At 38.5% G+C, this 15,743-nt stretch overlaps 1 protein-coding gene across 1 annotated transcript in view; it reads left to right on the forward strand.

The window, feature by feature from the left end:
- Window positions 1-6,484: 6,484 nt before the first annotated feature.
- The window catches only part of LOC139115857 (glycine receptor subunit alpha-4-like), a 70,945-nt gene continuing 61,686 nt past the window's right edge, over window positions 6,485-15,743 (forward strand). Inside the window, exon 1 of the mRNA XM_070678255.1 lies at window positions 6,485-6,671. The gene's annotated coding sequence lies outside the window, so the exon portion shown is untranslated. The remainder of the gene's footprint in view (window positions 6,672-15,743) is intronic.

Raw genomic sequence — 15,743 nt, forward strand, 5'->3', positions numbered from 1 at the left:
GATGGCAAGAAATGCATCGTGCTATACAGTTAATCTTTCTGATTGTATTGGAGCCCACGGGGACATCATAAGCTTGTCAAACCTAATGAGATCCTTTTCACCAGAAACGGAATGGATGTATTCCGTGATTAAAGTATTGCCCAGTCACAGCGTTTTTAAAGATGGACGGGGAATTAAACGCAACGAATCTGTAATCTGTTTTTCTAAACTTAAGAAGATTGTGCACGTTGGAGTACAATGACGGTAGTCAACACCGCGAGCTGTATCCTACTATTGGGTTTCACTTGCTCAGAGTTGAGCGAGTTGCGCTTTTAACTGATGAGAATTTAAAAACATGGGCAGCAGTGAAATGTACATTTCATATCTGCGGTTCAGGCTGAGAAGATTAAGAGCGCTGAATTTTATATCAAGTCGCTCGTCGCACTTGTTGACTCTTGCAAACCTGGGACAAGTAGTACATGTGTATAGTTGATATTGAACTTGGTAAATTCGCTTTGGATTGAAAGCTAAAGCCTTCAGCTTTATGATTGCGTGAGTTGCTAATTTTCGTCAATAATCTCGCTAAATCGATGCATTTGATCACTGGGTCTCTGTCAGTCTGTAGACAGTCATGATTTATTCATTTATTCATTACGAACTCGTTCTCTCCGTTGCCTTTGACCTTTAAACGTTTCGTTTCACTTTTTTGTTTGATTGATCATTAGGTCTGTAGTTACATACGCTATGAATTTTTAATGAAGCTGAAACTTATCGAAGAAAATACGTCTTTGAAACCAACTTTGCTTGTCTATGAAACGCCGGATATTTGCTGATCATTAATACCGTTGAGACTATTAAGGTAGAACGCGCCTCGGGGACAGATATTTGAACTCTGAAATTTCTACAGTTCTTTTCTAATCTACCACTTGTGGGGCTAATTTTAAAGCTATGGGAGAAAGAAAAACGTTCATCGTCTTCCTTTTTCGAAAATCCGAAATTTCAGATTTCCCCATAGAGTTAACACAGGGATGGCGGCCATTTTGAATTTCAAATATCGCAAAATGTTAGGTTATTTGTTTCGCTAGTTTCAAAATCTGCACGGTGACCCCCAATTTTCTTATCGTGATTTGGTAAGAGAATGGTTGAAAGTTTCTTCAAGTTTGAGGAAAGTTTGAGCAAAAGTGTAAGTCTTTCACTTTCGATGTCCATCCTACCTTAATGGCAACCAAATTAACCTAATAAGCTACCATGAATGCGCGGAAGGCGAGCCGATACTGGGCATGAATAACTGCCACCAAAACAACGAGCAAATATTTGTATCGAAAGTACCGTCAAAATATCATCCAATGTCACTTTGGCTTTAATGATTGCAAAGAGGGAGCCGGGGGGGGGGGGGGGGCCTCAACAAGCTCACCGGAAAAGTTAGTAAAACGATCGTCCAAAATCCAGAAGCGGCCATGTTTCACTGAGCGAAAAAATATAATTGCAAGAGAGTACGGCTTCACTCAGCCTTAATCTCTCACTGAAATGGTTAAGAATGACTGTTTATATTAAAACCTCTCTCGCCATATATCAACCAGACACTAAGGACCTCTACAGAAGGGATGTGGATCAGACGCCCCTCTGCTCCTGTAGTGTAATCAGTGACGGAATCTTAAACCATCTATTTTACATTAAATTCAGCTTTCATGACTGTTCGTTTTGGAGACAGTGACGCCTAAGTGATTTATGACTTATTTCGCTCTTTTAGCAAAATGATTTATCTGTGCAATAAAAATGGAAATAAAAAAATCATCATTTGATATCTATATTTGCTTCAGGTCAAATACGATATTATCCCCACGAAATTGCTGCAGAAAGAGAGAAATTATACACACGTACATGATTGAAATACTACCAGCAAGTAGCAATACCTTCTTGTGCTTGTATCACCTTTTCACTACTGCTACCAACAAAACATCTTTAAACACACACGAAAACTATTCAGGGGTTGCCTAATTACGAACCCGGGACACGACACTGGCGGCTCGGAGAGGGTCGCTCTCTCTCGTTATCAGGAACCGCGTTGTCTCCGGGGACGCCGGGTATCAGAGACTTGGCATCAAATCGGGACTACATCACACTGCAAAACTAGCAAATGGTTAATTTCTCCTAATCTATGTGTACTTAAGTGGAATTCCACGATAAAAACTGACCTCCTTAAATTCTGAAATACAGCGAAGGTGTTTTATGAATAATAACGAATGACGGACCACCGACTTATCGATGGTACAACAATGCCCCGAGGCGACTCCTGTACCGGTGTCCGGCTGTTTCAGAATCAATTCCACGTACTCTGTGTAACGACAAACTTTATGTTGTATATCAATACGTGGTTATTTCTTTCCGATAGCCCACATTCAAAGTTGACTAATAAAATTATCGGTGAAAGTTGCTTGACCTCGACAAACTAGGTTCAACGCAGCTGCCCTGAACTTTCCCACCAGGTGTGTACTTCCTTCATTAAGCATTCCCTTCAAAACCAATTTCCGGCGATGGACAATAAACCACTCGGGTCATCAATCGCAGTTAAGTTGGCAACAGAGAGTCTAGCTTTAGGGAAAAATAGAGCATGCGCGTCACGGTGCTGGTTGCCGCACAAACGATGACTCGTTACACTGTTGTGCGCTTTCCTCTCAAGCGTCCTTCTCGGGAAGAGAACTGAAATACAGGTGCACGCGTATACGGTGTATGTAGAAAATATGTCTCCGGCGGTCTTCAGTCATGGTACGGCGTTGCCCTTTGGTGTATCGATGCGGTCATGCTTTGTGACAGGAGTTTTGTCGACGGGGTTCCCTAGGTAGCATACAAAATGGATTATATATTTGCCAATTTGTGTACAATTACCCGGAACATGTTTTAACATGCTGGTCGATACGTTAATTTACGACATGTCCATTAATATCGACTTAATGAGCCCACAGATATCATTAGAATTTGAGAGAGAGAGAGAGAGAGTAGAGAGAGGAGAGAGAGAGAGAGAGAGAGAGAGAGAAAGAGAGAGAGAGAGAGAGAGAGGAGAGAGAGAGAGAGAGAGAGAGAGAGAGAGAGAGAGAGAGGGGGTCAGGGAGACAGACAGACAGACAGACAGACAAAGACAGAGACAGACAGAAAGAGACAGACAGACAGACAGACAGACCGACCGACAGATATAGTGGCAAACATGTACACAAATAGTCTGACAAAGACAGACACGGACAGATACACAGAGATAAAAACGAAAGACAAAGAGGAAGATAGAAACAGAAAGACAGAGACAAGGACAGCCATAGACAAACATACAGACAGACAAACAAACGGGAAACGGAGCAGTACAACAGGTGAATAGAGTATTTTCTATTATTGTTATTTTACGTCTGCTCAGAGTTAAATGTCACATGACATAAGTAATTATGTCGACAACACAATCTAGTTCACTGTTGAGAACACTCTGAATAGAAAAAGATATTACAATTCCCCAGACTACTTTTCAGCGAAGACACTGCGATATGCTTTATTTTCTTGTACTCTCCCCTTATAGCATTACTCCTGAGGGTCGTAATACCTGTTTCGGTTTACCTTGAACTTGTGGAAGCTTGTCTAAATCAGCTCAATCTTTCACTCAGGCCAGTAAAATTAAATTCGCGGGCAGCGGCACATGTTCGTGTGAAATCTGCATACTCCCGTTTGCCCATCAATATATATTGTGCTCTGGGATATTGTCTTAGCAAAAAACAGCTGCGCATACTCGGCGACAAGAATTCAGAGGAGAAACATTTGTTGTGTTCAAATGTAATAAAACGCTGTTTATTTTAACACAAACAAAGTATTGAGGAGTTAAGTAGAATGGTAAAAAATCAATAATGGTTGATGATAAAATAACTATATTTGTCAGCGCTTCTGAGATAAAGTGTGTTTCTATCGTTGACATGGTAAACGCTGTCAGCATCAATGTTTTGTAATAATTAAATGAATGTGACAGAAGGCGGAAGGATATTTATCTTACGCACTATTTGCTGTTTTACAGGGGTGTAGACTTTCTAAGTTTTACGACACAAGAGTTGTTATATTTTAGCCTCACAAATGCTACCGACAAAATCAAATATTACTTTTCCAATTCAATTATCTCAAATAAACTATATATCTTGTTGTTTGAGCAAAGCTTCTCTCTTTTTGTTGTCATCAATTTTGTAAGCGTAGAAATACAGTTGAGTTCTTCGGTTGGTAAATTCTATTAAGGTCGTATGCGCCTCCCAAATGAAAGACTTAAACTTTTTCTCAAACTCCTCGAAAAAACTTTAAACCATTCGCTTTCAAAATCAAAAATAAAAATCGGGAGTCATTTTGAAAGTAGAGAAACTTTTTACCCAAGATTTACCGATATTTGAAATTCAAAATGGTCGCCATCAATGTGTTATTTCAGTGGGAGAAACAGAAGTTTGGATTTTCGCAAAACCAAGACGATAAACATCTTCTTACACCAAGAGCTTTAAAACGAGCCCCCATAAGTGGTAGACCAGAAAAGAATTGCGAAAGTTAGAGAGTAAGGAATATATATATATGTCCCCAAGGCGAATAAGTCAATATCCAGAATGCAAAACGAAAACCTACGCGCGCTGGGGCGCAAACCAAATAACTTACTTACTCTGGCCTGACAGTGAAACATCCGCCCGTTTCTACCGCAGAGCCAATTTTGCATGCTACGATGGCTAACCTTCATCAGTCTACTTACCCTAAATCATCCAAGCTGCCTGGCAATGCCTTTACTAATCGATGATGGAAATATTAGTCAAATGGATGAACTAATACTCCAAAGCAGTTGAAAATACAACCTGAATGCGCTTGACGCCATATGTACATTGTGAATGTGTTCTTAAAGCCAAACCGCAGGTTGTTCGGATGTACTCAACATGAGAATTTCCATACATTTACTTCAAATTGAATATTATCGATTATTTCTTACACTAATGGCCACGGCGGATACAAATGGGGATAGTTTTCTTAGCGACAAATGGAAAACCTTTTTCCTTTCATTGCAAAGCACACCTGATAACATTTGAATTCTTCTCTGACTTTGCTGACCTGTCAGACTGAGATTTTTGTCATTACAGCCAAGATTTTCAGTGCATTCGCACTCCATAATTTCTCCTTTCAGTGAACCAAATTCACTGTAAATCTTTCGACATGTAACATCTCCTACCTTCTAGATCCCATTCCTAAAGCTTTCAGTCAAAATATGCTAGCAACGACTCCACAATCATTTAACTTTGGCCAATATTATGTAAAAAAGGTAGTTTTTCCTTTCACAAAAGTGATGCAGTGATTGAATTGTTTTATTTCTGTACTTATATATTTATTTGTTTGTTTATTTATTTACTTATCTACTTATCTATCCATATACTTATCAGTTTGTTGATTGTTCTGAGCTTACGAAATGAATGAATTTAGATATTAACATGACGAAAACAAGAATTTTTACATGCGGCGATAATTCTGACACTCAGAAAGGTGGAATAGTTCAGAAATGTACAAGTGTGAAAATGTGATTCCAGAGATATCAACATTTTTGCCGTGCGTAGCACAATCGTATTTTACATGTAAATGCTTAATCTCTTCTTGAAGCGTACATTCAAAGAGGCTGACGCCGCATGTCTGGGTTGTTGGCGCGCGGAGGTGAGAAACAAACTTCTTTTTCTAGGCTTACGCGTGTGTGGGTGACGACTCGAGGACAATAGGAGAACCCTGGGTGCAATTTCTATTCCGATAGCCTGAGAAGATTCTGGGGCGATCATCGGCAGCACTAGCCCTCAGCCGGCTCACTCTCGTTTACCGCGATGTCCAATACCACTTATTCACGCATGCGTTTCTGGAGATAAGTGTTCTACTTTTTCCTTTTATGAGAAAAGCCATTCCTATCATGTTTTCCGAATCTGAATATAACCCCTAGGGGGCGCATGTACACATCGATTAGATCTTAACTGGCGGGTAACAAGATATGACTTCAGTGAGACATACATATCGGCGAGAGAGTTTTTTTTGGCAGGTGAGTTTTTATGTTTGTGTGAAACGAGTTGCTTACGTAGTCATAACAGAGAATACATTCGAAAAGACACTTTGAGCGTGACAATTTTTAAATTAGCTGAGCTGGCATCACAGGCGCCGAGTGATTGTACCGTGACGATATTTTCTCTCTCATACCGTGATGTGTTGAGAGGCGATGAATGAATGGATGTCGTCTGGATAAACAAAAGAGACGAGGAGACGTAATCATAAAGGATAGATTTACAGTGGGTGTAAAATTTACTGACTGGTTGTTCCGAATCGCGTTAATAATTCATCGACCAGGTTGTTGCACACGCCGTGTTTCCCCTACCGTTTATGATACGCCCGTGCAAACGCATCACATGACGAGGCCATGCGTATCGCACTACCCGTGTTAACTCTACCTGTAATCTCATTTCATAAGTAGGAGCGGGTGCGTTCAACTCGTGTCAAGATTCTGCATTCTCTTAATATCCAGATGGCCGTTTAACAATAGCCGGTTTCAGCAGGATTGTAGTGCACCCTCGCGGTACACGTCACGTCGAGCCGTGCCCGTTCAAAGTGTGTTTTGCGCTGCAGGCCTTAAAAACACCGCATTTCTGGCATCCGAGGACGGATTTGCAACGCATAAGGTGAGTGGATTTAAAAGATACGTATATAACTCGTAAAAATGAATAGCTTATGTAAATGGGGTTACCACAACATGCAGAGGTGGAGATTGAAATACGACTTCAATTTCACTGAATAAACTTCAGCGCTATGTATTTATTTTCGAGTTTGCATCATTTTCCTTGAGTTTTATTATCCGATCAGCTACTATGTCGACAAACACCGTAAGTTATTTACGCCAACGTGAATGCCCCACTCAGCATCATTCGCTGTTGCAGATCCTTCGAGTGTCAAAGTCGGTCGCGAGCCGTCGATTGCAATTTGTCAACAAAACCTATCATTGGGTGACTTTTCACCTGATATAAAACGGAAAAAAGGTTCATGCCGTTAACAAGGCGAGGCTTAAATATTTCAAAATGACCGAATAATTTATGGCGTGATGGTTTTAAAATGAATAAAATTAGACGCACTTAAAATAAAATTAGGTGCCGTGCATCGGGCAGCCGCCAGCTGGCTTCTGCTGTCCAAGGGAGAGTCCGAAATTTTCACGGTATACGTTGACAGCTGTTGGTTATAATGCATTAAAAGGAAAAAAAAGAGAGCATTACTATACGCCTGGATGAGCCGCAACAGCGATATGTGAACCGAGGAAAGTTAACAGCCGATACATCATGTTCCTGTCTCCGAAGCTTGTAATTTTAAATAGGTTTGATAAAGACGGAAAGACTAGGACAGCTAAATGCATCAAACATTCTATACTGTATAATGGCTAACAAGGCTATCCATCTTGTATCGCTACTTTAGGCCGTGTGCACCTCTCGTTACAAGAAATTCTTTCCATATTACTGGAGAACATCGAAATATTTCATCGCTGTTCTAAGTCAAAAATGCCGCAGGAGAGTGACACGAATTAAGCCTGTCAGCACAGAAATATTTTCAAGTTTGATGTGATGATTCTGTCTCCCCGGCCCTCGATAGATACAAAACCGAGCAATGTCAAATTAGAGAGTGAATTATATGCTTGTCATCATCATCATCATCATCATCATCATCATCATCATCATCATCCAACCTGTATGGAATCCCTAAAGCGTCAATAAATATAAGGGCTTGTATGTACTTACCAAATATTCAGGATAAGTACAGGATAAGTACAGGAAAATATCTAAATATTTAAAAGTAATCAGGCAAAATGCACAAGCCTCATTTGTACATGTACTATCTACTATCTATACATTTAAGCCACAATGTATAGATACATGCAGGTAGATACACATTCAATGGTGAATAATGCGTACGTTTATCTCCACAACAACAGAAGAAACGCTCTTAGAAGCGCATACTAAAACAGATTAAAACATCACGTTCATTTTTGCTTGCTGTGAGTGTGCAAAGGCCAACGGCCCTATGAGATTGTGATTTTTCTCCCTTTCTGTTCAGGAGTGTTATCAATATCAATCAGAATCATCAACATAAAATGTTTCTTCGTCAATCGTGGGAAATTTCAGTGCGGGAGTGCAACGCGTACTACATGTTTGTTAGATACGGCAACATGCTTTATTCTATGTTGATGTGCCTGTATAACTTATGTATCCCGAATTTTATAATATTTAGATTAAAACATAGCAATAGAAGGTAAAAATGTCATTCAACAACAAAAAAACACGTTTGAGACATTTTATTTGGCGATGAAGACGATTGCGATAATGATGATGATGATGATGATGATGATGATGAAGACGGCGGCGGCTTCGGCAGCGACGACGACGACGACGACGATGACAATTTCTATTGCCCGCTCGTTGTCGTTGCTTTGTGTTAAATTGCTATTGTGTTCATGGGCAAGTCAGGTTTTAAGACACAATGAAATGAATGAAAGTTCCTCAACATCACCGATGTTGTATGTTCATAAACTGTATCGGAATGACAAGCCTTTGAGACTTCCGCCTGCAAATTGTCAATAAAGCGTACTAATGCACGACTGGTTCTAATTGGACAAAATAATCAAAACGTCCCATCTTTTGCCGCTAATCAGTCTGGAGCTCTGGACGACTTTTGTCACATGCCCGACAAACGAAGCTTATTGCGTAGAAGGGGTAGCTCTATTTCGATTATCCTCAGGTTGTTGTGGTGAGTCTAAATATTACTGTGCGCCACAGTCCGAGGCATGATACTCTCAGTTTCTCATCAAACGTTGTTTTGAAAAGTTTGTTGTTCAAAAACTGTCAGAAGTTTATACTTCCAACAACCTATGTGTGTGTGAGTGTGTGGGTGGGTGGGTGGGGGTTCCAAACGTTGAATTTCATTGTGGGATTTTTGCACTTCGAAAACTTTCGTCGGATGACTGTAACACGGATAATACGATATTCCCAGCCTACCCAGCTCTATACCCCAAAGCGTCATCACTGATACCGGAGAAATAAAAGTTAAGTAACCGACATATTAAATTTCAAAGTGTCTGACACAGGATAGGCTTGTGAGACAATATCAACAACATTGAACATGTTTAAAAATGGCATGGTCATAATCGCACGATAAAACTCAGTCAAAATAATCTGAACAAATACCCTGCTGACTGTAGAGCCAGGACGCTCTTTCCACACATGGCCAAAGATAAAACCTTGGTGATAATGCCCGGCAAACATACTTGAAGTTCATGTGCGCAACTCTTTCTTGGAAAAGAAATAAATATGAAAGACCTATTGTTTTGTCATTATTTAGCACAAGTAATGTCTATACGGTAAGATAAGCCATGTTAGTTTTTTTTGCTCGCCCGCTTTGTACACATCTAAAAAAATTGAGTTTCAGTTATGCAGTGTTTTTGTAATATTGCATAGGATTTGACGAGGTTCAGAGTAAAGGCAGATGTATATGGAATAGCTTTGCGAAGTCGCATGACTTTGCCAGTACTTCAAGGGACCCTTATCACAATCCATGGTTCTCGCATCTGTCGGATGTGTCAAGAGCTCGTCAACACTTTGCCAATATTCGCCATTAAATTTTTTATCAACTAAATAGATAAACCTGATGATAAACCCAGGCCTTTAAATAACAATCGTAAGATTAGTAGATTGACCGGCCCATAGCAAGCGGACACTAAATCATTGAAAAGTATAAAATTCGATGAAAGATAGTAATACGTGGCACGTAGGGATAATTTGTGATGTGGTAAGCTTTACAATCGTGAATTATTTATAAATATAAGTGAGATGACAGCTGCGCTTCAGCGAATCATTCTTGAATCAGGAAATTCTTTAAGAATGAACATGTCTGGTGAATGTAGCAGGAATGGCATGTTTCCGCCCCAACACTTATTAACTGGATCTTTGCGTGATATTTTGCCAATTCTCGCTACTTGAAACAGCTCATACAATGTATGACCGCCTAAGTTGATCTCAAAAGTCGTGTAAGACGACTACATCATACAGTGAACAGACCAAGAGGTTACAAATTAAACATTCATACATGTAGGAGTCTGTAAAAAACAGCCGTTAAGGTAGAACGTGCCTCGGGGACAGATATTCGTGCTCTCGGATTTCTACAATTTAATTCTTTTCTGATCTATCACTTGTGGGGGCTCAATTTAAAACTCTTGGCGTAAGAAAAAAATCACCGTCTTAGTTTTCCTTAAATCAAAAATCAAAAATAAATTTTTTATCATGAACACAAGAACGGCGGACATTTTGAATTTCAGGTATCGGTAAATATTAGGTAATTTGTTTCTCTTATAATATGAAACTTTGCGTGGTGACCCCTGATTTTTATTTTTGATGTAGTAAGAGATTTTAGAATAGGTGAAAGTTTCGAAGGGGAATGTTTGAACAGAAATTATGTTTTTACCTTTCTAGGGGCATAACTGCCAATAATGGAGGAATAAACTCTTGAATGCCTTGTTTCCCCCTGTGACAGCAAAATTAAATTAATATATGTATGTGTGTGACGTGCGTGCGAAGTCCTTACATCCTTAACTTGTGACGACGAGCACTTTCCAGGCGCCAGAGACCTATGACGTACTTAATAGCAATGTCTTCGTTAGACTTATCCACAGAAAAGATCACATCGCTGGAGGTTGTACCAAACACGTCAAGCAGATTAATTGACTGCTCTGGAAAGTTCAAAACGGCCGTTCAAAGTTGTCGATATTTTACTTGTGGTGATGTGATGCCTTAGGGTCCTTAGATGATGAAAACGTGCTCACGATTAACATAATGCACTGCCGGAGGAGGGGATCCTTAACGGGTTTTTTTTCGATTATCGTTCGCAAATTTGCAATAACTGTATGTCGCGGATAGGCGACGTAATGATATGCTTACTATTAAAACACTGCTAAAATTTCGTTGAAGTGTTTGTTATTTAAAATTTTGTCAGCAGCTTATAAATTTTTCCACGACCCCTTATTTCATAATTGACCTGAGGTCAAAGGAGTAGCGTTTGTCGTGAGCGTGTTTAATTGTCTGCTTTTCCAGACACAAGGAGTGAATTACAGTATGTTGCAGAACACGAAAATTGGGTCACATTTCTGAATATTTTATAAAACCTTTAAGATGGGTAGCAATCATGAGGACTGCGATCCCTGGTAAACTCACACCATTCATTTGAATTATTCAGTGTCTCAATCATGTTTGCAACATATTTCTGAAGAATGAATTTCCATACACCGTCAGCATTTGCTGGGTAAGATATTTGTTGCCTCTTGTTAATTACATTATCTGCAACATTCCTTAATTTGCATACTGAACAATTAATCTGAACGTGTCACTTAAGGCATGGCGAGTTGACTTAATGGCAGTGTGAACCCTAGGGTACAGGCATAACTCATTCTGGTCATGTATCGTCGAGAGTTTGAGCTTTCAAATTGGAATAATTTGCGTAGATCATTTCAGCTAGCGGGCGATATTTCCCATATGCGACAATCTTGCTTGGAAAAAATATGCCGTAGGCTTTTTTCTCTGAATATGCATATACCTGCAATACCTCGTTTAAGTTTCACTTTGGCGTATTATAAGGAACACGCATATCAATAATGCAATTTTAATTTTTACCGTGTGTTTACAATTCACTTAAGGAAACTGCAAACTGACCTAGCTAGAGACAAGCAAGCAATATTATGTTGGATTTTGCTTCGCAACAGAACTGTCATCGATCTATTTGTTCTACCTCGACGAACTAGGCTGGATCGAACCTCTGAATCAAAAGACTGAAACTTATGCTTGTAAACTTTCCGCACGGAAACTTTTAAATCTTTGCCTTTCAAAATCAAGAAGAACAAAATCAGAGGGTCATCGGGCAAAAATCGTTCCTAGAGAAACAAATTACACAATATTTATACCGATACTTGAAATTCAAAATGGCCGCCATCCCTGTGCCAATTCTATGGAGAAAATAGTGTTTTCTATTTTCGCTCATACAAGCAGGTGAAAATGAGCTCCAACATATGGCAGACTAAAAGGTATTGTGAATGATTGGGAGTCTCAATATCTTGTCCCCGAGGCACATGCACGTATTATATAGCGTTAAATTAAAAAAAATCACCATATTCGAAGGCAATCATGAAGAAACGCGTAAACAGACTTGCTTCAATGAAGCAAAAGCACGTATCTTCCCATGAGTACGTCTGTGGTATAATCATTCCGTATTCGACATGCCAATTCAGATTTTGGGAAAGAGTACCCGCTCTGAACATCTTTACATCTTTTTTGTCGCCTTTATAATATATACTCTAGTCAATTTTTTCAGATTTTTGCCAACACTTTGATAAAAAAACTAACCAATGAAATGTAATATTCTTTTGGTGCAAAATTATCAAAAAATTCAGAAACATTTATAATAATTAATAAATTGTTGTACTAAAATTTAGCTGGAAAAAACGATTGCAAACATCAATAATTGATCTTTTTTCTGTATGGTGTTCACCGCTAACAGTTACCATAACAACATGCTTCCTGACTTCAGCGGAATTTTATAAGGCGCATCTTTGACATAAGTTCTGGGCATGTTAGTGCACAGTCCTATCAATGGATAATACTCCGGCCCAATCATGTTCAATTAATCATTTAATTACTTATTTCTTACTCGATTTATTTCTAAAGCCAGCAACGATATTGCTTTCGGAGCTCTATACCAGCGTATTTCAGACTTTTTCTCGTTAAACAGGGGTAATACTTCTTGCCTCCATGTATATGTATAGATAAGAGTTTTAATTGGTACATGCATGTTTTGTCACTTGTAGTCAATAATAACATCATACAAAGCCTTAACCTAATTGACCAAATTTAGCAACACCCGAACAGCCATCTGGAGTTTAGATGTATATGTTACTGTACAATAATACGCAAGGTGACCCAGCTTCAACGAGTTCGCCTTTCCGTGTCATGTTTTCACTTTGTTTTTATCACTCAATTCAATTAGGTGACTTACTTACGGCCGGAAAGAATTTGGCATCGTCGCTTCCATTTTGCCGATTTTATTTGTTTTTCCTCATTATTTGCCGCGACAAACCAGCTGCAAAGATGTATTTCTTCCTTTTGCCGTAATCAGTCTTAACGTCTTTTTGTTTTGTTCTGTACTTTATGAATACATTTGTTTGAAAGTGTTATATATATGTTTGATTTTTAGCTCATATTTGGTTTTATATATAAATACCAAAAAGAGCTTATATGATGAGTCTGAGTGCGTCTGTATATCTGTATATTTGTGGGTATGTGCGGATGTATGTCCGTCAGACACAAAGGCTCCCATACCGCCAAAGCTACCGTCTCAGTATTTGGTGTCAGGTAGATGTAGGGGTTGAGATGTGAATTTGTTCAAATGAACACATCAGTATCAAAAATGTGCAAATGAGGTAAGAAAAAGGGAAATACTGCAAGTGTGCAGGAGTGGTGGCAGTGAACTGAATCAGCCCACACATCTGAATAAGAGGATTTTGACCTTTAACCTATTTGTATGCAGGGTACCTATTATGTTAGGGATGGTTAGCAGTAACTGAAACAGCTGATTGTTCATTTCCTGTACGAACTGTGACATATTAAACAGATCTGCTGAAACCATATGGATGTCTATTTTTGTACATCCATGGTTGAAACATTCTCTGCCATGCATGTTGCTAAAGTTGACGTTCAGTACCTAAAGTTTCAGACCTTATTTACTTTTGTCATTCTTAATTTTCTGGTTTAAATATTTCTTGTTGTTTTTTGGTTGTACTGTGCAGAAATTGTCATAACATCAACGTATAATTTTCCTGCACTGAACAGATAGAAATAACACTTATTGTTGATCTTGGTATGTACCAATTCTGATCAAATTTGAGCGACACCGTATAATTGTGTTATTTTTGTTTTTGTGATGTGGCTGCATGTTAAGTTGAATAAAATCATGATAAAGGAATTTGACTGAGCTCTTTGCCCCTGCTCCTGTCGTTGTGCCTGAGTCAGTATTGTTCCTTAAGAACATAAACACATTAATTTTAGATATTTTGCACGTTGAACACCCGAACGCCGTAGTAGTTTTATTCCGCGCTACTCATTCATCAGAGAAACAGGCCAAAAGAACGCTTTGGTGTCTACAGGTATTCATATAAGAGAAACGAGCGTGTCACGGTGTATTATTATGCGTCAACTAATACGTAGACAAGTTTTATTTTGGTTTAAATAGAGTTCGGAGGAAGGACAAAGTCCATCACATTTTAACCCTTATTCAGCGCCAAAGTCAATTTCTGTCGCTTTTACAAAATGTAACCAAGACAATTTTTACAAATTTTTTCAAAATTTTGATCAAAATTGTAGCAAATGGAAAGTGATGTCCATTTTGGTCAAAATTTGTCAAAACTACAAACGGTTTACAAAAATTAGTAAAATTTTGCCCTTAAATTTCGGCGGGAAAATTTACAGCACTCATAGGATTAATGAGTTTTTAATGTCATGGCATTCATTTACAAATGGAACCTTGTACTCAAACAATGACTCTCGAGTTTGTAAATACAGTCGTTAAGTCATTTGACGAGTTTAATGCAGTCGTTGGTCATTACCATAACATTTTGGCGCATACTAGCTTTCTCATCTGTGGTGTCAGTAAAAATGTTTGTATACGGTTACGATACCGCACGTTTAAGTGCTTCCTTACCATTGCAGTATTTTGAAGGTTTAAGGTTATGCCTGATAAACATGACGCTAAAATTATCAAAACAATATATGAAAAGGTGTTTCTGATCTATTTACCGCTTTTGGACCTTTGCCTGAACTACATCGTTTTCGATGGGTTGGTTGCACACAAAATGCTCGTCCAAGGACCATGTTTTTCAAAAATTTGATCTAACTGCTGCAAATCTAAAGCATCCTTTTATATTTTGCTCATAAACAAAGTCCTTCAAAATTTGACAAAAAATCAAGTTTAAAATACCCAAATTCAACGCTATGCTTCGGATGTAGAGCTCAGGCAAAAATAGATACTTATCTACACTACATTATCAAGACAACAGACGCTATGGGGAAAAACAATAATAACCGTTTCATGTTTATTTTGATCTAATCGTCGAGTAAGTTATTAAGGTACACAGAGTCAATTTTAGACGCTTATATATTTTAAAAACGTGTGACGATTATGATTATCACAGTACAGTAGCTCAAAAAATACGTGTTCACAATATGGCAAATTCGATTATTATTCGAGTAGTCGTTAGGCATTTGCTCTACAAGAACATCAAAATGATTTTACTCATTTTTTCGCAAATCACTGGCGCGCTTTAAATGTTGTAAGATATATCTATCTATCTATCTATCTATCTATCTATCTATCTATCTATCTATCTATCTATCTATCTCTCTCTCTCTCTATATATATATATACAGATAGATTGTCAGATAGATAGATAGATAGATAGATAGATAGATAGATAGAGATAGATAGATAGATAGATAGATAGATAGATAGATAGATAGATAGATAGATAGATAGATAGATAGATAGATAGAACGCGCAAATTTACATTAACATGCGATAATAAAATGCGGGACTATGAAGAGAAGCTCAAACTTAAGGTAGAGCTACAGGTGTAACCAAGTGACAGCCGGGTCAGCTGTTACAGACATATCTTCATTAAC

Source organism: Ptychodera flava, chromosome 17 (genome assembly GCF_041260155.1).
Source record: "Ptychodera flava strain L36383 chromosome 17, AS_Pfla_20210202, whole genome shotgun sequence".
Classification (NCBI taxonomy): Eukaryota; Metazoa; Hemichordata; class Enteropneusta; family Ptychoderidae; genus Ptychodera; species Ptychodera flava.